General features: G+C 38.4%; 1 protein-coding gene and 1 long non-coding RNA gene across 5 annotated transcripts in view; one reads left to right on the plus strand and one right to left on the minus strand.

The window, feature by feature from the left end:
- Window positions 1–3836: 3836 nt before the first annotated feature.
- The window catches only part of LOC5564334 (putative epidermal cell surface receptor), a 188609-nt gene continuing 168857 nt past the window's right edge, over window positions 3837–23588 (plus strand). For 3 of the 4 annotated variants that reach the window (XM_021855810.1, XM_021855811.1, XM_021855817.1), the window contains exon 1: window positions 3837–4266. The gene's annotated coding sequence lies outside the window, so the exon portion shown is untranslated. The remainder of the gene's footprint in view (window positions 4267–23588) is intronic. The other variant, XM_021855809.1, reaches the window with a different exon arrangement.
- Window positions 14885–20957, minus strand: LOC110679860. Its single transcript, XR_002502761.1, has 3 exons — window positions 20310–20957; window positions 19991–20093; window positions 14885–14901 (listed from the first exon to the last, which is right to left on the minus strand). It is a non-coding gene; the product is annotated as an uncharacterized LOC110679860 (long non-coding RNA).

Raw genomic sequence — 23588 nt, forward strand, 5'->3', positions numbered from 1 at the left:
CATGATTTTTTAACGAAAAATGCCAGATTTTTCAAATTGTTGCCAGTTAAATATTATCTCTAAAGCTGAAACTGGTTTTTCTCATTTGTTAAACCTTCGAGAAGGAGTTTGCAACAACTTTTAAATAATTTTGAAACCAAACTATGTTTGCATATGTTGAAAAATATATGCGCTATTCAACTCGTAATAAAGGATAGATGCTTTCTAAATTTAAGTTTTATAGAAAAAATGCAATTTCTGGCGAAAAAGCTTAAATAATCAAAAGAAATTTGATTTTTTCATTAAAAATTCATGCTTTTGGATAGTTTTTGGTAAAAAACTTAAGCAAAACCATTTTTTGGAGAAATGTGTTGTATGAACAGTTTGAAAACAACTAAATTTGCTTCAAAAACATGTAAAAAGATTCGGAATCGATTGAGTATTCAAGAAGTTATGGCCCAACTAAGTTGAAATTTTCAGTAAAATGAGTAAAAATTTGTATAAAAGTATTTTAAACTATGACTAGTTTTGATTTTAGACAAATTTGATGTTCTACAGAGTTTTCATAAATTTAATTTTCTAGATAATGATGCTAAAAGATTTGAAATTAGTTGGAAAATAACAAAGTTATGTTTGCTTCACTGAAGGTCATTTTTTATAACTTGAAAATTCACCTTCAAGGCGCTTGCGCCACCTCTAAATGTTAATATTTTTGGCTCAGATTTTGAGGTTTCTCTTTTAATGTGATTTGAATTCAGTAGAGCACACGAATTTTTGGTTTTGGGAACTTTTGAAAAATAAGCCGCACCCTAATGGGCAACCATCGTAATCACGTTCCAGCTGCGCGTAGAAAGCGGCCTTATCGTCATCGTCACTTGCTAGATGAGGGCTGTGCACGTTGATTATGCTGATATTGAAGAAACGGCCTTTGATCCTCAACTTGCACATTCTGTTATCGATTGGCCACCACCCAATCACGCGCCTCTGCATTTCGCCCATCATGATAAAAACTCTGCCCAGCTCATGTCTGTTGCCGCAGCTCTGGTAGATGGTATAACCATCCCTATAAGTATGTACCGTCGACCCTTTCCAGCAAACCTTCTGTAGCGCTACGATGCCGAACTTGCGGACCCTCAATAATTCGGAAAGAATGCGGGTACTTCCCAAGAAATTGAGAGGTTTACAGTTCCATGATCCGAGTTTCCAATCGTTAGTCCGTTTTCGATGCCTGCGTCTATGCCGATTGTTCCGGTCCGAATTTACATTGTATGCTTCCTGTACTGATGATTTTTACGGCTGGCTTGTAAGGCCTGCACCAACCCCCTGTCTCGCCGGAGGATCATCGTGCACAGCACTGTTTAGAGTCCCACGCTGGCACTAGAACGATGATCAGCCGCTCCTAACATGGAGAACAGACGCTGTTTTGAGCCGCATAGAGAACAGACGCTCTGATAAGCTAGCTGATAAGCTGCATGCTAATAATTTGTTTTTTTTACTTCCTGGAAAATTTTGTCTTTCACGAGAGATTCGAGGAGTTTAGGGATACAAGAGATAATCGCAATTCCGCGATAGTTTCGTAAGTCATTCTTCGTGCCTGACCAGGTATCAAATACGAAGAGTTCTACGGAGTCTAAAGTGGGCACGATTTCCAGCCTCGATGCGTCTCTCTGATTTCTCTGCTGGTGTCGTTGTCGACAGTCACAGTGAGTCCAAATACAGTATGGCACATAAAAAAATGCGAAAATCGTCATATCTTGTTTATGGTAGTTTTTATAAAGAAAATGTAAACGAAACATAAATGTTATTCATTATTAGTTTTGTTTAATCTATTCAGACTAAGTTTTTCGCTTTGGACATGACTTTTATCTGTTACTTTCACCTAACTTGAGAGGAATTGAAAGCATACCTTCAATTTTTATCATGCGATCGTCGAGTTCAATATCTTTATGATGAAAGCTTCTAAAACATCATGGCGTGAGATTATTTACAGGCCTTGTTTCCAGCATTTGCCCATAGCAAATGATAGAATTCCATTTTTCATTCCTGGATAATTGGAGACACAATTTTTTTTTTTTTTTTTTTTTCAAAAAACCGGCTCATTTTGGACAGCCGTGGTTGAACCTGCATATAAGTTTGTTAAGCGGCTCTGTTTTGCTCAAAACATATGAGCTAGTATTGATATTAGTTGTCTCTAACCTAAGGAACAAATTCATGCTCAAAAAATTGTTATAGACCTCCGAAACTTTAACAAAAAATAAAGGTATATCAAACCTATAAGACGCTAATACCCCCAAAACTAAGACTTTGGCAAAACATTTGATTGTGACCATGAAAAACTCGTCCATCCTCTGATACCGAACAAACTGAAATTTCCAACAATAAAGTGTGATTTTTGAAGGTGAAAAGCTTATCACCAGAGTAAGCGACAATCAGACACTGTTTGAACTTTGAGCGTACAAAACCTTTAAACTTTTTTGCTTTATTACATTATTTAGTATAGTAAGAAAAATATGACAAAAATTGTCCTAGATATTGAAGTTGTGTCAGAATATTCTACAGTAATCAGAAATTACATTCACTCACAAAAACAACGAAAATAACGGTTGTGGATGCCATATTCACGTTCAAACAATTTTCGCATTTTTTTATGAGCCATACTGTACCGTAATTCGGGGGCAAATTGATCACTATTTTACAACTTTTTGTTGTGTTATCCTTTGGAACTCAAAAATTGCCAAATGAATATTGACAAAATCAGTACTTCATTGATCTTTATTAGTCTGTGTTATCGACTTTTCATGAAATAATATTTAACATATAATAAAAATAGATTTAATATCAAAAAAATAAAATGACACACTGCGGTGAAATTGATCATCATGCAAACAAAGCAGGTTTAAGAATTAAAAATTTTCCTAATTACTAAATCTGGGTTTCCTTAATCTAAAAATGATCTCAAAATTCTTACAACTCAAGTATTTGACAATTTCATTGAAAAATTAAACTTTGAAAATCTGTATATTTGTGAATAAACGGTTTTAAAACCTATACTTGATATGTGTTCCGTAGTTAATAATTAAGCTTACACAACAAAGTTGACATGTAGGCATAGCCCCAGTGATTTATTTAGCACCGACATTTGCAAATGTATTGCTTACACCTTCAAAAAGTGTGAATGTTTCAATGCAAAACTGACCACAATGAAAACGAAATAGTTCAAAATCATCATTAAACACAAAAACTTGGAATGTATGTGGTTCCAACGAAACCTTCAGCATCCTTGGGAGGAAATGTTTTTTGGTGCCGACCTGATCAAATTCGCCCTAGCGATCAATTTGCTCCCGGTTTACAGTGACCCCTTTGAAAAGTTCAACGGTCATATTCTCATTAAGCCAGTTGAAGTGGATGAACTTGTCTTTCATTTTCCTGTCAATTTTCATACAAAATCTACTTTTTCTCTGCTATAAACTCACTCTACCTTTTCCTTTGGCCTATTTGACGAATATACACTCTAGAGTCTTGACTCTGGAGTTGAAACCGGTAGCTTTGCGCCTAACATTAGGCTGTTTACCGGTTCGTATTAAAACATATCGAAAGAGTGGATAACACATAAAAGAGCCAAACATTGAGCGCTCTGCTACTCGTTCTCTGCATTCTCTCTCGCGGCGCCCGCCTAAGCGATGCGCGCATCAACAACACACTGCCCCGCGCATCACGCTGCATCCAGCTGGAGTCTTCACCTGTACAGCATAGGTACCGTGACGAGTCGCCGTGATTCAAAATAATCCGCGCTCACAACATTGCGCATCGGCTTCTCACCTGTAGCAGCGTCGAACTCAAGCAAACAACTTGCCAACAGTTGAGTTCTGGACGCCAACGGTGCCGGTTGTCCGCGCGTCACGTGTCGATCCCAAGTCGTTCCGGCGTCTTAAATGTGAGGATATTTGAAGGGGTGAGTGCTATTGGTGTGTAGGTAGATACAGGCTTCTGGAAAGTGAAGCTCCATGTGTTTTGGAAGACGATTGGATTGTTTCAACATAATCGCAGTGAGTGGATGAAGACGAAGAACAGCTTAAACTTGGCTGCGGAGATTTTGTCGTGATCTGGTGTAAGCTCCCGGCTCACCCTTTGTCGTCCCTTTGACAGCAACGAAATCACGCTCAAGGTTTTTCGACTGGCTGCGCGAAGAGAACTGTTCCCCCGTTTTGGAAGAAACGTCTCCTCATCGGTGACAGCATTGGATTGTTGAGGCTTTGAACGTCTCTTTACGCTGATGGCATGCTAAAAGTGAGTTAATCGAGAGCCGCGGGAAAACTTGTGTAATGCCCTGTTGAATGCATCCCTTCCAGGTTGGGTTTATTGTAATGGAATGTTTGTTTTTTTTTTCGTGGGTTTGTTTTCGTGGATGCAGGTTGATGGAATTGCCGGTTTCAACCAAAATTTTCGTGCAGATAAACAACGGAGAGTGTGAGAACGCTTTTATGATGTTTTGAAAGCAAATTACAAAGCTACTTACCTGCTTGATGGACGGATCTATCGCATTTTGTTGATTGCTTGATTGCTTGATTGCTTGGTTTCAAATAGTGCATTTGGTGTCATTTCTCGCTTCGGGTAGTGCTCATTGAAATAGAAAGTGTGAGTTTATAATTGGATACTAAATGACAAAAACCGAAAACTTGATGGGGAAGATGACATTATCACTGCATGGAAGTTCCGATGGAAGCGCATAGAAACGTGAAAGCAGGCCTTTCAGAGATGGACATTCTGAGAAGCGTTTCATGCTGCAACAGGTTTGAAAACATGTTTTCCACGTTAAGAAACTCTGTGAAGTAAAATGGGAAGTGATCAAGCGTGTCTTTCTCTTGCAATGGAATTGTTTTCCTGGTTTGCGCGGGCATTTCCTTCAATATGTTTTTTTCTTTCTGCTGGATACCATAAAAAGACGTAAATATGGAATGATAGAAGTTGCTTGTCAGTAATCCTTTAATGTACTCTAAAATAATAATTAAATATATATGCGTCATCACATCTACTTTTAACTTTCTGGAATTGCATCTCAATTGGGACAAAGCCTGCTTCTAAGCTTTTTTTAATTCCTTCATTAATATTATTTCAAACTTAACATTCATTTCTTGTATCTAGGTGTCCTGCGTTAGGCAACACTATTATCCTTATATAATACAACTAAATAAGGCTTTCATAAACATCTTGTTAACAACTTATTACTTTTCATTTGCCGTAGCAGTTCAGATTTTTCACCGATGAGTTGATTTTACCTGCTTATAAATGAAAAAAAAAACGCTTTTAATGAACCAAAACTAGATGTGCAATGCAATAATCGTAACAATAAAAGATTGCAACTAGCGTTGGGCGATTTTGAATCGATGTTCCGAAAATCGATGTTTGCTTTCCGATTAATCGATTTTTTGAATCGATGTTTGGAGCACCTAAAATCAGGTGAATCGATTCTCTTCATTCGATTTTTTGATTCGATTTATTTTGTTGAAATCGTTAAATATTTCTTAATAAATTTGTGGAAAAGAAACCATATTTTGATGTAATCTTGAGGTAGTAAATTTGTTCGATAAATTTTCGAAACTGATTTGATTGAAAGATGTTGGAATCGAATGCAAATTGATCTGGTCTCATTTCAAGCTACATAAATGTCAATTTTCATCCGATTCGAATCGATTTGAAAACATCGATTCAAAGGATTCGATTAAATCGGTGAATCGATTCGGCAGTTGAAATGTGAATCGATTCAGTAACATCGATGTTCTGGACAAATTTGCCCAACGCTAATTGCAACCACAATACGCTTGACTATTTGACATGTTCAAAGGAGGCCTAAACTCTCAGTATGGGATTTTTGAGAACCATCCCAAATCTAATTATGTTTTCCATATTGTGACATGTAAAATCATATTTATAAAATAAAAAAAAGACCATCGGAAACAAACCTGGTCATTTTGATTACATATGGTCATTTTAGACTCAGTTTTAGAACTCCGTTTTTGGTTCCAAAAGACCAGGTATTGTCAATAGAAAATAGAATAATTTACAGCTTCGGCACCATTCGACTATAATCGGCAACCAAATTTCAAACACCGAATTCACAGTATTTTTCTATCAAAACATACCAATGAAAACTTTAAAATGTTTCTCTGTTCTGTTAGCTTCCCGCTGATGAGATTTTCAATACTGAGCAAACAATTTCGCCAGAGTCGTCATCAATTCAATTGAACACGCCTTATAATGCGACTTATTTGAAGCTGCCGAACAGATTTGCCTGCAGTTCTTATGGGAATATTCAATTTGTTTATTGGCATATCAATCAATTTTCTTCGATGTTAGAGGGAACCGTAAGGGAAACGGTGAGAGAACTTGGATTAAATGTTGAAGAGGGCTTAACATACGAAACAGTATTACTTGGAACGTCCTTTCTTGTGGCTAACGTCTCCTATGGGAACGGCTTGGCGTGTTTTTCGAATAACACTGCCGAAGAGAATTGGGCTGCCGACAATAGTCACACTAACAAGAGATGTTCGAAGCGTTGTAAATACAATTCAAAAAAGCTTTCAACAAATCCATCGGTGTCAATCGATAGAGGATTGAGCAGCCCATAAATCTAATCAGACAAAGACGTAATTTGTCTACTGATGTCCAAGCAAATTACAAAAAGTGCGATATCGGCTTAGACTGCCACCAATACGTAAACTACCCTACCCGCATTCTGCTCGTACAGATGCTACTTTAAGTTTTATTCTGATAAAAATCCGGGTTTCTAATAAGAACCGTGGAAGGATTCATATGAGAATTCTGAAAGGATTTTGATTAGAATCCTAGAAGCATGCTAATGAGAATCCTTGAAAGATTATGCTGAGAATTTTGTAAATATTTGAAGGAGAATATTTGAAGGATTCTTAGGAGAATCCTGGAAGGATTCTTAGGAGAATCCTGGAAGGATTCTTAGGAGAATCCTGGAAGGATTCTTATCAGATTCCTGCAATACTTATAATGAAAGTCCAGGAAGAATTGTGGATCGTTTTTGATGAGAATACTGGGAATATTCTGATAAAAATCCTGGAAAGGCTCTGATGAGAATTCTGAAAAAATGGACAAAAATTTAGGAACAACAAAAGGCTATACTGTTTAGATAAAAAGCAAGTTATCAATGAACCAAGTACAAGCGCTACAGATAAAATAGGCGTGACGAAAACGCGCATATTTTCAGAAAGACCGTGCTGAAGGAGGTTCAATTTCAACTAGTCAAATATCTTTTTGGGGTGAAATTTTGTTAGACTTTCAGGCTCACCCGTGCACTGTATATGTCTATATTTACATCTGCTTTCACTCTCTTCTGCTCTTTTGCTCTCACACCGAGCAGGTAGGAGAGTGCTCTGCTGTTGGTCCAATCGATTTCCATAAGCCATAGTCCATTGCTCTTGCGGTGGTTCGTTTTGCCGTGTTCCTGAGTCGTTTGAGGCTAGCTGCCTGCGAAGTGGGTCAGTTTGTCTCAGTCACCATCTGATACTGACGGAGGATGGATGTGTTCCCCTAAGCACGGTCCTCCGTGCGGCGTCTTCTGGTGGCTGGACGGGTTATTTTTTTGGAGGGGCTGGGAATTGAATCCATGACCTTCCGCTTATGAAGCGAAAGCGTAACCTCAAGGCTACGGACCCCCCTTCAGGGTAATTTGTTAATGCGTCTCATGCGGTCCGTCACATGCGTTGTTCAAAAACAATTGTAACTTCCGGATCGCGCGTCTTCGACCGTATCATGTAGACCAACTAGAAACCTGCATAATAAGGTAAAAATAGCTGTAGAGACTCTTCGTTACTAAGCAGTTGTTGTACAACTTGGATACCGATGGCGAGCGTAGCACTGAGCAGCGCATGTGTTGAATCTTCCCTAGCGCGCGCTTTTAGAATTTTCGTGAAGCGCAGCACACTACGATTCTGATGCGTAGAAAGGCGGTTTGGTTGGAGAATTGTTAGGTCATTTATGTTCTCCTGGTAATCAGGGTTGGGAAAAAATCTGAAACTCACTCTACAGTAGTCAAACAGAGCCAATCACATTCAGCGAAGCCAGTGAAACTCACGCCCATCGCTGCTGTAGGCAAACAGCCTTGAAAATTGCAAAACATCCGTTGCTAAGGGCAACCCAAAATTACTGTAGAAAAATGTTCTATTTCCCGCTGCATTTCCCGCATTTAGAGCCTTCAATGACACTACTGTTTTAGAGAAATTCATGTACCCAATATAGGCTACTTGATGAGATTCACGATTTTAAACTACTGTAGTGAGAGAGCCACGTGATTTTCGCGAAATTCAAGCCTACTAGGGTAACGTATATAACTTGGAAATGCATATAATTTGGACAGGCTGCTTGTTCTATGCTCATTTACAATGAGATGATGAGGAGTTTATGTACGGAAAATCATGTATTGCATTATTAATACACTATGCAATTTAATAATGATGGCAAATTTCATAGCAATTACAAATTGGCTTCAAAAATATCAAAACTGTAAATTGTATCAAAAGAACACCTGTGAAACCTACGAATGCAAGAGGATGTATGTTTCAAGAACATACTTTAAACGCAATAATAGTGCTCAGAATAAGCATTCATAAAAAGTGTAAAGGCGGCAATATGACAAAATATGTCTAAAATTGAAGCTAAGTTCATCTAAAATCTTAACATTAGTATATAAGGCATAAATCAGGTGGTGTCCAAAATAGATTACGGTTTTTGTTCAGTTGATATAATTTGGCCATCTGATGAAACGCACTGGAATATCGCATGCATGCATACTTGCAGGCGTATTTCGTGGATCTGATGATATTTGCTTCAATTAAATAAAATTATTGATTATCACCAGGCTTGATAATTCTCCTCAACATCATCAGAGTTCGGTGACATACTCTAGAGCAGCGTGCTGCCAGTGCCTCTTTGCGAGGGAGCCAAAAAATGCTAAGCAGTGAGGCAACGAAAAATGAGCGAGGAAGATGCAGCACAAAAAAAAGCCGAGTTAAATTCCATCAAAAAAGGGTGCTCTCACAACTCCCCGAGGACTGTCTGTTCGGGCGGCAGACTCGAGAGTTCGTTTGAAGTGTGAGTGATGGTGAGCATCGCAACGAGAGAGAGAGAGTGTCTGAAAAAATCCTCGCATTTTTCTGCACTCTCACTCGAATCGCTTGAGGATCTGTGTTGAAAATTTTGAGTTTATTTTTTTCTCCTCAGAAAAACGGCAAAATCGCCTCCTCTTTGCATCGCAGAGGAGTTTCTATCAAGCCTGATTATCACTAATATACACATCCAATAAGCGAAAAAATGCATAAGTCACATGTAAACTCTTCAAACATTATGATAAGATCATTCTTTTAAGAAACCATTGAATAGATAGTGAGATAACGCCCCTGTCCAAATTATATTCACATGAGGGTGTCCAAAATGTATATTTGATGTCCGAAATGTATAACAGACAGGCAATTAAAAAACGCTATTTTGGCACCTATTGCTACAGTTTGTAAGCTTTTTCTCTCCAGAAACTCAGAAAACAATGATGCATTAAGCATATAAGTATCATAACATAATAAAATATTAGTATCTAAGGCAGGTAATCGATCGCCGTTTCCAGACATATCCTTAGCCTGTCCAAAATACATAATTTACCCTACTATTACCATTCCCAGCACTGCTGGTAATTATATAACTGCATCGAGGTGCATTACACTCGTTGGATGGTTCGGCTGGATCCCTGTAACAATGTTCAAGGCAGCTGGGATAAGCAGTTTGCCTAGGTTTTTATTCTGTTGCATGTGGTAAAGTGCTATATGCAATAGGTTCTTCTCGAAGTAATACCATCAGGTGGTTCTGAAGAGAAATGAGTCTGAGCTCAAGAGTGATGTATGTGTTTTCTGTAAAACTGATTTCAGAGCTTGGGTAGATTGGTGCGACATCACACCCGCAATCCTTGAATTATCTTCTCATGGTTCGGGTTGCAGATCATCTCCTAATAAAAAGCATGATGTGCAAATACAAAAGTGATCAAATTATCAGAAAAGCTCTCAGTAAATGCTTGAGTAGCTGAGAAGAAGACCTAACCCTAGATGGGGTCTTATAATAAAAAAAAAAATGATATTTTTTCCCTGATGCTAATTTAAATCAGTCGAAACCAAAAGTCAGATAAAACTCTAATGCATAGCCCTGAAAACAGCAAAACTTCAAAAGAAGGATAATCCTTTGTTTTTCTATCAATTGAAATACCCATAGACACTGTAAATCATGAAGAACAGCCGATATTCTGTAACAAAGTTACAAACTTTCCTTCCTATAAAAAAAAAAGATATTCCTTATGCTGTAAAAAATGTTTTCAATCCCTGCCTAAATTAAAATTCAAACCTCAACAGCATACGAAATATGCCCTCGTCTAAATCCACAGCGAAAGCGTTCCCACTCTCTGATTCCTATCCAATGCAGATTGAAGACAGTTCAAGTTGGCGGTTTTCCATACCGAAACTGAACGGATGTTAGGCATGATCACTAAAACAATAGCCTCGCGAAACGATAGTAGGATGAAAGATCCGAAATCCAGATTGAACGTTCTCTTTGTATCTGACCACCGAGGCGAAAGGTTGTCCTAAACGTGCCAAATAGTGAAAAAGCGCTACTAAAGTGTCCAAGTTAAAACTAGTAGTGGGAGGCAAATGTAAGCCCCATTGATTTAATAAGAACTAGCAAAGTAAAAACACTAGTGAAATCGGTTAATGTGAGAAAGTGAGTTGTAAGTTTGTCGAAAGTTAGATAAAGGCCCTTTAGCTAATCGAATTATTGTTAATTAGGCTTGGTGCTCTAAACCAATACAGGGCTTAAGGCCCCTTCCTTAACCACGTTCTGTGAATAACAGGTAAATCCTCAAATTGTGCCCCTATAGCCCAGTGCTAATTGCTCTTATGAACCCGTTTGCAGATTTTCCTTCAAACGAAGGTCTAACCCCCAGGACCAGTCTAAGCCGTAGTGTATCGCCACCCGTGACGCCCCGTGTGAAAATCGCTACTTGTGACGTGATGCGATCGTCATAGACCAATCCAGTTGCCTGCGTAGTAGTGCAATGTTGACAAAATTTTCTTTGTTTGCTGTGAGAACTGTCACAACATTGCTTTTGTTTGCTGTGAGAATCCAAATATAAACAGAATTGCTGCAAAACAACAACTTCCTTGTTGGCCTGCCGTTTACCGAAAGCTCAGTGACGTCAAACAAACACCGATACGTTTTCATTCTGAGGAAATCGACTTGTGTAAGATTGATTGTTCGTTGGTGTTCGTGGCAGTTTGCTTGGGGACCTCTATTGCGTCATCAAATTCTGTGAACGGCCCCTCGCCCGTGACAGTTAAACGGGATAGCCACTAGTCCGACTCCCCACGGCGAACGGAATCCCACAACGAGGTTACGACGGTTACGTTCGGCACGGAGAAGCACCTCTTGCCTACCATCAGGGGCTACCACGTGCCGCTGGAAGCACGGCTACCACGTGCCGCTGGCCTAGAGATTGCAGCGAATGGGCAGTAGCGTAAGCAGGAGCACAAAAAAGGGCAAGTAGCAAGAAAATCAAACATTGTAAATTGCAAACTAACACTAGATCCTAAGAACGAATCGATGGATTAAGGCAGCGTAGGCATTGCACAATAGTTGCAAGAATAAAAATATCTAAAAATGTTAAGCCAACGTTTCAGTATCATTGTACTGATTTGATGAGAAGTGGTCGTACCAAGGGAATTTTTAATCCAGTTTTACTCCGGGTTCGTCGTAGAATAGGCTCTGGATTTGGAAAACCTTCAAAGGAAACCGGTCCACCCTGTATTTTTATAATCTTTTGGCTGTTGTAGTTAGCTCGTGCGTTCAGAAGTCTCGGTTTTGGATTGGAGGTTTAAGACAAGGACTCGCCCTGAGGTCTCAGTCGGGGACGGGATTTTGAGATAGACACGCTCCTTCGCGGTAAGTCTCTGCACTTGCCTGGCGCTTAAGCGAAGGCTGTTTCGCTCCTTCCTTTTTCCACCCTCCCAACTCCCGTTACATTTGGCGCCCAACTAACGGATTTGAGTAAAACGATATTAGATTATTTTTGGTTTTTGAACTATAAGCATATTTTATTGAACTCTTTTTCATTCATTTTTAGTTGTTAAGTTATTGAAATATTGAATTAGTTATTTGAGGTGAATTAGTTGAAATTTTACGTTTAAGTTGTATATATTTTTGATGTTCACAATATTATTAGAAGCATTAGTGTTATATTTGACTGAATTTCTTATTTTTTCCTCTATTTTGGGTTGCTGAGTATACCTGAAAAGAAAAACAATATTGTAGATTAAAACATGGATTCCGAACGAATGGGACAGTTTGAATCGTTTATTAATCCCAATGATTTATTGGCTGATGAAGTTGAATTCGAATTAAAAATAAGGTGTTTACCCTTGGAGGGAACCCTACAAGATAGGCGAAATGCTTTAAGAAACGCTCAATTGGAAGAAGTTAGGAAACCGAGACAGTTGAGGGGAAAAAAATCAATCGTTGATGAATATGGCTTGGTGAAGGAGAAAGTTCTGGACATAAAGCATGTTCTAGAGTTATTCCCCGAGCCGAAACATATTTCACGTTTGAGACACTATAGATTGAGAATGATGAGGGCAAATACGGTTACAAGAGAACAACAAAGACTCCGAGATGGATTGATTGCGGATATTGAAGGTCTGATTGATAGGTACGGAAGTCCTGAAGATAGAAGAAGGAGTGCAATAGAAAATTTCACCAAAAAAATTGACGAAATTCAGTTTCTAGACGAAGAGGGTCAGTTAGACATAGCTGCAGGAGGTCGCGAAAATATTCGAGAAGAAAGTAATCAGGAACCCTTACTTCCAAGGAGAAGAGAAACGATAAATCAATCACACACAGTGTCTCAAGTTGAGCAATGGAAGGACGAAATAAACAAGTATATTCAAGATACTTTGTCCACCCAATTGGCATCAATGATGGATCAGCTGAAATCAGCAATGAATCAGTAATCATCATCGACCCCTGTTTGGTCAGAACAAGAAATATTGCCACCACCTCCGCCACTATCCCCGCTACCACCTATTCCAACACCACCAGCAGACCAATCAATTGCTCTATCTAACCCATTTTCTCAACCTCTAACTCTACAACAACCCTTGATACAACCTCTGTCACCAAATCCACCAGCTCCACATCCTGTGGCTCAACAACAAGCATATCCACATCAGTTTGAACAGCAACAAATACCAGGTTGGCTACAAGAGCCACAACTAAGAGCAGAACCGCAAAGAAACAGGGAGGGTCCACCCAATAATCGACCAGTTTACCCTAATTCAGTGGCATCTCATGTTTCATCACTGAGGAATATGCCACCGGTACAAGGGGTGCGTCTACAGTCAGATTGGCGAAACAAATGGCAGGTTCCAATTAGTAAATGGAGAATTAATTTCAGTGGAGATGCGAGAGGGCTTACTGTAACACAATTTGTCAACAGAGTGGAAATATTAGCTCAAAATAATAGGATTCCCGAACAAGAATTACTTAGCCAAGCCAACTTTCTTTTTAAAGAAGGCTCGGAAGCAGAAGAGTGGAATGGCTATCATTTTGCCACAAATTTGTTAACTGGACAAGTTTCAAACACCAGCTTCGACTTCGCTTTGAACTCCCTAACAAAGACAAAGTAATTGAACGACAAATGTTAGACAGAAGGCAATTGCCTCAGGAAACATTTAATGCGTTCGTCGGAGCAATTGAGAAATTAGCTCAGCAGCTGACCAAGCCCATGACCGAAGCCAGAAAATTAGACATACTTTTGGAAAACATGAGAGATAGCTATAAGCCGTTCCTTACGATTTATAGGATAGACCGTATTGAAGATTTGATACTCATTTGTCATGGATTAGATAAGGCGATGTATCGTAACTATACAACTTATCCACGACACAAAAACCATCAAATTAACAACATAGAAGAGATAGATTTGTTGGAAACTCAAGAAGAAGAGACTGAAGAGCTAAACGCAATCACTCAAGTAATCAACCGAAAGAAAAATGTCGAAAAGCCAAGGGCTATGACTCCGAATGCAACCAATGCAGAACCAAAACCGGAGGCAAATGCTCAGAATAACATTTTGTGCTGGAATTGCCGCCAGTTTGGTCACTTCTGGAGGGATTGTAATCGACCAAAGAAGATATTCTGCCATTTCTGTGGACAAATGAACTGTGTTACATCTAATTGCCCAAATGATCACCGTTTTCCTCCAACACAGCAGGAAAACGAGTACACGGAAAGATCGTAGGGAGGGATTTTTCTGTTTCGGATGAAAACACTCCCACAAGCTTTTCGAAATTTGCTCAATCTTTCAACATAAATATTAAACCACAAAAGTGTCCTCATATTCAAGTGAATATTTTGGGAACTACTGTAAATGCGCTACTTGATTCAGGAGCGAGTGCTAGTATAATAAATTCTAAGGAATTAATTGAAAAACATCAATTCCAAGTACAACCTATCAATCTTCAAATAAAGACAGCGGATGGGACTGTGTACGGCTGTGAAGGTGTAGTACAAATTCCATATACTTACAATGGACATAAGAATGTGGTTCCAACGTTGTTAATACCGCAGTTGACGAAGCAACTGATCCTAGGTGTCGACTTCTGGAACACATTCCAAATCGTCCCTGCGATTTCCGAAAATGGAGTGATTCGAAGAATTGCCTCCGAAGGGACCGATGAGAGCGAGAGCCTCTACTTAGTAGAAGATCACTTCACGGATCAGGAGGCGATCATCCAACAGCTTCAATCGTTGAACAGAAAAAAGATGATACGCCGGATGATAGCCTAGAGCTGCCATTTGCAGAAAATCCTAAAAAAGTAGAAAGAATTAGTACAGAACACGAATTGTCACCAAAAGATTGCAACGAGCTACAAGAAATAGTTGATATCTTCAAAAATATTAACGATGGAAAATTAGGTCGAACCAAGGTAATCTCGCACAAAATAGAACTGGTTCAAGGAGCAAAGCCGAAAAAGCCACCTCAATATCGATGCTCGCCACACATTCAAAAGGAAATAGATAAGGAGGTCCAAAGAATGCTGGAATTAGATATTATTGAAGAATCTACGTCTGAGTGGTGCAACCCTTTACTACCAGTAAAGAAGGCATCTGGTGAATGGAGATTATGCCTAGATTGCCGAAAAATTAACGAAATCACTAAGAGTGAAGCTTACCCATTCCCAGACATGTTGGGCATATTGGGCCGAATTGAAAAATCAAAGTATTTTTCAATAATAGACTTATCAAAGGCCTACTGGCAAATCCCCTTGGAAGAAGCCTGTAGGGATCTGACGTCATTCCGAGCGGGGCGACAACTTTTTAGATTTAAAGTTATGCCTTTTGGGCTCAAGGGTGCACCGACGACACAGACTAAGCTCATGAACATGGTTCTAGGATTTGACCTAGAACCAAATATTTATGTATATTTGGATGATATTATTATTATCTCAAATTCCTTGTCCGAACATTTCCGTCTTCTAAGAGTTGTCGCGGAAAGGCTAAAAAGAGCTAATTTAACAATTAGTGTAGACAAATCCAAGTTCTGTCAAAAAAAGATTTGTTACCTAGGGTACATTCTATCGGAACAAGGCCTAGCAATTGACAGTGAGAAAATTCGTCCAATACTAGACTTCCCAGCACCAAAGACACAGAAAGAAGTTAGAAGGTTCATTGGCATGGTATCCTTTTACAAACAGTTCATTGACCGTTATAGCGATCTAACATCGCCAATAACTGACTTGCTTAAAAAGGGTAAGGGAAAAATTGACTGGACAAAGGAAGCTGAAGAAACCTTCTTGAAACTTAAATCTGTTCTAACGTCACCAAGCGTCTTGGCAAATCCTGATTTCAGAAAGCCATTTATAATAGAATCGGATGCGTCAGATGTTGCAGTTGGTGCAGTACTTGTCCAGATTCAGGACAATGCACATTGGTCCCAAAGCCATATCTAGGAAGACAAAAATGATTGCGCCTAAACCGTCAATTTTAGATATATGGTGTCTTCGGCAAAGTTTCTCCATATTTATCAGACATTTTTTTCAGAGATGTGAAATTAGGGTGGCCCACATGGTTTACGAAATCAGCACATAAACTTTTTTGCTGACGCATTTAGGACTACACAATGTTCTACAATGTTTTAGAACAATCAATTTGGAGCAACTTTGCCGAAGAACCCAAATTTCTATCTCTTATGGTTCGTGAGTTATGATTTTTTTTTTATCGAAAAAGTTAGGGTGGTACTGAAAAATCAGTTTTTTCTTAATAACTTTTTATACGATAACTTCTCGCAAAAACTTTGTTCAGAGCACTTTTAGAACTTTTGATTGCGCAACTTTTTGCCGAAGAAACTACTGTTCTATCTCTTATGGTTACAGAGTTATCCGAAATTTTCTTCGATAAAATGGTTGTTTTCAAATGCCGATATCTCCGAAAGGCGCAAACGAATTTTCAATCTTTTGTCAGCATTAAAAAGATTATTTTTTTCTCTATTCATGGTGAAAAAACTGTGAGGACGTTTTTTGTTTGAAAAGATTGACAAAATTTTGAAAATAATATGTTTTTTAACCGAAAATTGTCCATAACTTGAAAAATATTCGAGATAGCTCTTTGGTGCCTTCAGCAAAAATGTGCAAAATAGAAAGTTTTGAAAATGCTTCATACAAACTATTCATAAAAAATCAACGCTTCAAGAAATATTCACCATAAACCGAATTTTATATGATAAAGAAAGCGAAAAAAGAGATATTTGCTGGAACAACCGGAATAACTGTATGTAAATCATTTAAAATTGAAAATATATGTAATGAAATAAGATCGATCACAGTAAGCGAAATCTTAGGAGGTTATTTGCTGAATCAGTTTTAAGGGGGCAGGATCCGTCATTGATTTCAGAATTTTCAAAAGCAGTTTTTTCGTTCAAAATCAAGAAAATACATAGGAAAATGTGTTCACTGCATTCTATTCTCCAATCGAAACACAGTGAACACATTTTCATCGAATAATTTTTGTTTTCGAACAGAAAAACTGCTTTTTATGTTTCAATGATGACGATGATTACGATGACGGCGCGTTGAACGTTAATAGTGATCCAAGGAACATTAATCCATAAACGAAGTCCTGTTATTTCTCGCGACATAATGTTTGTCCCGCTAACCTATGCCGTGGTTGGTTATAAATTGCTACCGCTTCGGCTTACTAAGCAGAAGGTCATGCGTTCAATACCGGTCCCGTTTATTATATTATCAACCCTAAACGATAACAAAACGTATACTTTGAAAAATTCCTTCAAATTATCAAAACCTTACTTCCCGTGATATCCTCGCATAGAAATATAGAAGTATCTGCAATTGTTCTATCTGGGCATCCAACTTATCCCATTCAATTCAATCAAATCCAATAAATCTGCCACAACGAATTAGTCTGCTTCAGCAAATATTTTTTTCTTTTTCAGATTCTCAGATTCCGCTTACTATGATCGATATCAATACATGATAATTCAATTTTAAATGACTTTACATACAGTTATTTCAATTGTTCTAGCAAATATCTCTTTTTTCGCTTTCTTCACCATATATATTCAGAACTTTTAATTTTGCACATTTTTGCTGAAGGCATCAAAGAGCTATCTCGAATATTTTTCAAGTTATGGACAATTTTCGGTTAAAAAACATATTATTTTCAAAATTTTGTCAATCTTTTCAAACAAAAAACGTCCTCACAGTTTTTTCACCATAAACAGAGAAAAAAATAATCTTTCTAATGCTGACAAAAGATTGAAAATCCGTTTGCTCCTTTCGGAGATATCGGCATTTGAAAACAACCATTTTGTCGAAGAAAATTCCTGATAACTCTGTAACCATAAGAGATAGAACAGTAGTTTCTTCGGCAAAAAGTTGCGCAATCAAAAGTTCTAAAAGTGCTCGGAACAAAGTTTTTGCGAGAAATTATCGTATAAAAAGTTATTAAGAAAAAACTGATTTTTCAGTACCACCCTAACTTTTTCGATAAAAAAAAATCATAACTCACGAACCATAAGAGATAGAAATTTGGGTTCTTCGGCAAAGTTGCTCCAAATCGATTGTTCTAAAACATTGTAGAACATTGTGTAGTCCTAAATGCGTCAGCAAAAAAGTTTATGTGCTGATTTCGTAAACCATGTGGGTCACCCTAATTTCACATCTCTGAAAAAAATGTCTGAAAAATATGGAGAAACTTTGCCGAAGACACCATATATCTAAAATTGACGGTTTAGGCACAATCATTTTTGTCTTCCTAGATATGGCTTTGGGACCAATGTGCAATGTACGGAGGCCAATAGCGTTTTTCTCGAAGAAGCTGTCTGCGTCACAACGAAAATATGCATCTACGGAAAAAGAATGCTTAGGTGTTATCCTCGCAATCGAGAAATTCAAACACTATGTTGAGGGATCTAGGTTTACTGTTGTTACAGATGCCCAAAGCTTAATCTGGTTAAATAAAATCAGCGCGGAAAAAGGTTCTGCAAAATTGATTCGTTGGGCGTTAAAGTTACAGCAGTACGATTTTGAATTACAATACCGGAAAGGTTCACTTAATATCCCAGCAGATGCGTTATCAAGGGCAGTAAATAGCATTCAGATTCAAGACGCGGATTACGAAAACTTGAAAAATAAAATTTTGAATAACCACGATAACTATAAAGATTTTAGAGTAGTCAGGAATCGAATTTATAAACTCGTACAATCAGGACTCTCTGACGCCAAGTTTCAATGGAAATATATTCCACCGAAACAAGAGCGATTACAGATCTTACAAGAAGCCCATGACAATTGTCATTTTGGTCGAAATAAGACTTACAAGAAGCTCTTGGAACGGTATTACTGGTCAGGAATGGAGAACGACGTCCGCCAGTATTGCAAGGGTTGCGATACTTGTAAGCAAACCAAATATCCCAACACCAACAATAAACCAATGATGGGAAAACAAAAAATTGCTTCACTACCATGGCAAACTATCTCAGTAGACTATATTGGTCCTCTTCCCAGGTCACGGAAAGGAAACTCTGTCCTATTGGTTGTAACAGACCACTTTTCGAAGTTTGTGATAATTCAACCAATGCGGGAAGCCAAAACGGCTGCTTTGACAAAATTCCTCGAGGAAATGGTATTCCTATTATTCGGGGTCCCGGAAATCTTGATATCCGATAACGGGCCCCAATTCAAATCGAAAGAATTTGAAAGATTATAAAAAAAATATCACGTTACTCATTGGCGTAACGCCAATTACCACCCCTGTAACAACCCAACTGAGCGAGTCAATAGGGTGATTGCAGCAGTTATAAGAACATATATAAACGACGATCACTCCGACTGGGATCGAGACATCCAAAAAGTAGCGATGGCAATTAGAACAGCTGTGCATGAATCAACAGCGTTCACGCCATATTTTGTAAATTATGCACGCAACTACATCAGCTCAGGCGTTGAATACAGTCACTTGAGGGACACTAACCCTGACATGTCGGTTGAACCAATGGAAATGAACGAAAACCTCAAAAAAATTCACGAAACAGATAAAGAAAATCTGCGGAAAGCGTATAATAGATACTCTAAGCACTATAATCTCAGATCAAATCAAAACGCCCCAACATATGAAATCGGTGAGACTGTCATGAAACGAAATTTCTTCCAGTCGAGCAAATCAAAAAAATTCTCAGCCAAGTTAGCCAATCCTTTCTCTCCAGCGAAAGTCATAGCGCTAATAGGTTCATCCTGCTATGAGTTGGAGGACTTGCATGGCAACAAACTAGGAGTTTTCCATGCAAGCGATTTACAAAAGAAGTAAACAACAGGATTTCCAGCTATGAACGTTGCCTTTAGTGCACTAACTACGGATCTAATCCATAAAAACACAAACTTACGTTTGGCCCCCAGAGTGCAGCGGAAGGGATTGTCTCCAAAAACACATTCCATTCACTACGAGCAATTCTCCTTCCAGCTCCTCTTTCTGACCGCGAACAACCCCTGAAAAATAAACAAAAATAGAACAGTGAGAATGGTTAAAAATAGCTTTTCAAACTTCAGTGTCCCAATCACAAAATAGTCGCGTTCACTAGAATAGGCCGAGTAGATTTCAGCTAATACAACAACAAAACCAAGGTTCCATGTTTTAATTTTTATCTCTCTCACTAAATTACACTAATGCAAATCATTAGTACTATATTTCATTAAAAAACTTACCTGTAGTATATGTTGGCGTGCATTTATCAGCAATAGGTGATAAAATTCGTATCTCCATCAATACAGCAGCTTTTTCTGAATATTTTTCTTCACCGGTTTATTTACATTCAAATTGTAAAAACTTATCGTTTCACTCCGTTTCATTCCGACTGGTACAGTAGAGGCTCAATGTTGGGAACACCATCAGTAAGTTAAGTTGATGTTATTTTGAACATCGTCATTGAATTAAGATTGTTTTGAGTGAAATGCAAAACGGTCGACTATAATAAGTTAAATTTTGGAATTTTCTGATCTGATTCGGAAGTAACAGTTTATATGCATCATTTAAACAATGATTGATTATATTCGAGAGGTTTCTCGAGTAAACCTTAAAAATAGGTGTTATCGCGCTAATTTCGCTGATTTTCTCCAAAATGTTGGAGGTACCCAAAAGGTTTTTTTTTGTTATAGTAAAATTTAGTAAAAGTTCAATATTGTGAAATGGTGTTCCTCGCAAATTCCCAAAACAACAAAAATAAAATACCCATACAACTAATTCAATATTTCTTACCACATTAGGCAATAGTTCATTTGTTAGAGTAAAAAATTTGTTCATGAAAGAGTTCAATTAAATATAGGTTAAATTTTGATATAACTGGTTAATTTTTTAGAAAAAAAAAAAATAAATTCAGTTTCCTTCATTTATTTTTTTTACCGTTGGTAGGGGGTAATGTAACAAAGTTACAAACTTTCCTCCCTATAAAAAAAAGATATTCCTTATGCTGTAAAAAATGTTTTCAATCCCTGCCTAAATTAAAATTCAAACCTCAACAGCATACGAAATATGCCCTCGTCTAAATCCACAGCGAAAGCGTTCCCACTCTCTGATTCCTATCCAATGCAGATTGAAGACAGTTCAAGTTGGCGGTTTTCGATACCGAAACTGAACGGATGTAAGGCATGATCACTAAAACAATAGCCTCGCGAAACGATAGTAGGATGAAAGGTCCGAAATCCAGATTGAACGTTCTCTTTGTATCTGACCACCGAGGCGAAAGGTTGTCCTAAACGTGCCAAATAGTGAAAAAGCGCTACTAAAGTGTCCAAGTTAAAACTAGTAGTGGGAGGCAAATGTAAGCCCCATTGATTTAATAAGAACTAGCAAAGTAAAAACACTAGTGAAATCGGTTAATGTGAGAAAGTGAGTTGTAAGTTTGTCGAAAGTTAGATAAAGGCCCTTTAGCTAATCGAATTATTGTTAATTAGGCTTGGTGCTCTAAACCAATACAGGGCTTAAGGCCCCTTCCTTAACCACGTTCTGTGAATAACAGGTAAATCCTCAAATTGTGCCCCTATAGCCCAGTGCTAATTGCTCTTATGAACCCGTTTGAAGATTTTCCTTCAAACGAAGGTCTAACCCCCAGGACCAGTCTAAGCCGTAGTGTATCGCCACCCGTGACGCCCCGTGTGAAAATCGCTACTTGTGACGTGATGCGATCGTCATTGCGTCATCAAATTCTGTGAACGGCCCCTCGCCCGTGACAGTTAAACGGGATAGCCACTAGTCCGACTCCCCACGGCGAACGGAATCCCACAACGAGGTTACGACGGTTACGTTCGGCACGGAGAAGCACCTCTTGCCTACCATCAGGGGCTACCACGTGCCGCTGGAAGCACGGCTACCACGTGCCGCTGGCCTAGAGATTGCAGCGAATGGGCAGTAGCGTAAGCAGGAGCACAAAAAAGGGCAAGTAGCAAGAAAATCAAACATTGTAAATTGCAAACTAACACTAGATCCTAAGAACGAATCGATGGAATAAGGCAGCGTAGGCATTGCACAATAGTTGCAAGAATAAAAATATCTAAAAATGTTAAGCCAACGTTTCAGTATCATTGTACTGATTTGATGAGAAGTGGTCGTACCAAGGGAATTTTTAATCCAGTTTTACTCCGGGTTCGTCGTAGAATAGGCTCTGGATTTGGAAAACCTTCAAAGGAAACCGGTCCACCCTGTATTTTTATAATCTTTTGGCTGTTGTAGTTAGCTCGTGCGTTCAGAAGTCTCGGTTTTGGATTGGAGGTTTAAGACAAGGACTCGCCCTGAGGTCTCAGTCGGGTACGGGATTTTGAGATAGACACGCTCCTTCGCGGTAAGTCTCTGCACTTGCCTGGCGCTTAAGCGAAGGCTGTTTCGCTCCTTCCTTTTTCCACCCTCCCAACTCCCGTTACAATTCATAAGAAGGCAGCATTTCAATTGAAACAAAAAAATACACGCGAGATGTAAAATTGAAATCTATGAAGAACAGCCGATGTATAAACGAAGGAATAATCATCGATACAAGTGTCTACAACAATATAAAATCACTATGAAGTATAACTCCAAAAGAACAACCAATGTTTAAAAGAAGGACAAATCTCTATTGAAAATGTATCAACTAAAAAGCTAATAATAATTACTCTATGCTAAACAACCGACGTTCAGAAAATTATTCTTTTGTTTGGAAAATAATAGCCTTAATACAAATTATTGCTTCAAACGGTAATTCTAAAGAACTGCAACCATTTAAAAGAAGGAAAAACTTCAGATGAGAAGGGAGAAATTTGTGGTCAAAATGTTAGCAACAGAGTGCAAGATAATCTTTTCAACGGTACATTTTGTAGTCCATTTGACCTTTCGTCCATTCGACCTTTTTTCCATTCGACCTTTTTTCCATTCGACCTTTTGTCCATTCGACCATTTGTCCATTCGACCTTTTGTCCATTTGACCTTTTTTCATTCGACCTTTTGTCCATTCGACCTTTTGTCCATTCGACCTTTTGTCCTTCGACCTTTTGTCATTTGACCTTCTGTCCTTCGACCTTTCGTCCTACAACCTATGGAAAGATTCTGATAAAAATTCAGAAAAGATTCTGATGAGAATTCTGAAAAAAATCTGTTTTGGACACCGTCTTCAGCGAAGTAGGCCGTCATTTAAATGTGTATTGGACATCGATGATTGTGGCAAATTCGTCTCACGATTCCGATTTAATGAAAATGACTTGGTTTTGCACTGAGATAGCTGCAAAAGTATCAGCAGACTTTCTGCAGGTAAGCGCAAGTAGTGATACTTTCCAAAATGAATATTACCAATGATGACTGAATTTTATCACTTAGAAATTGCGAGCTGCAAAATCAACATGGCTGGCAAAACGAATGATGGGCTACTTAGCCATAACAACAAACAAGCATGCTCTAATGGCATAGCCGGGAAACATTTCTGACAACGATGTGTTTAACTGCCAGATGACACTAACCGCGTG

Source organism: Aedes aegypti, chromosome 3 (genome assembly GCF_002204515.2).
Source record: "Aedes aegypti strain LVP_AGWG chromosome 3, AaegL5.0 Primary Assembly, whole genome shotgun sequence".
Taxonomy (NCBI): Eukaryota; Metazoa; Arthropoda; class Insecta; order Diptera; family Culicidae; genus Aedes; species Aedes aegypti.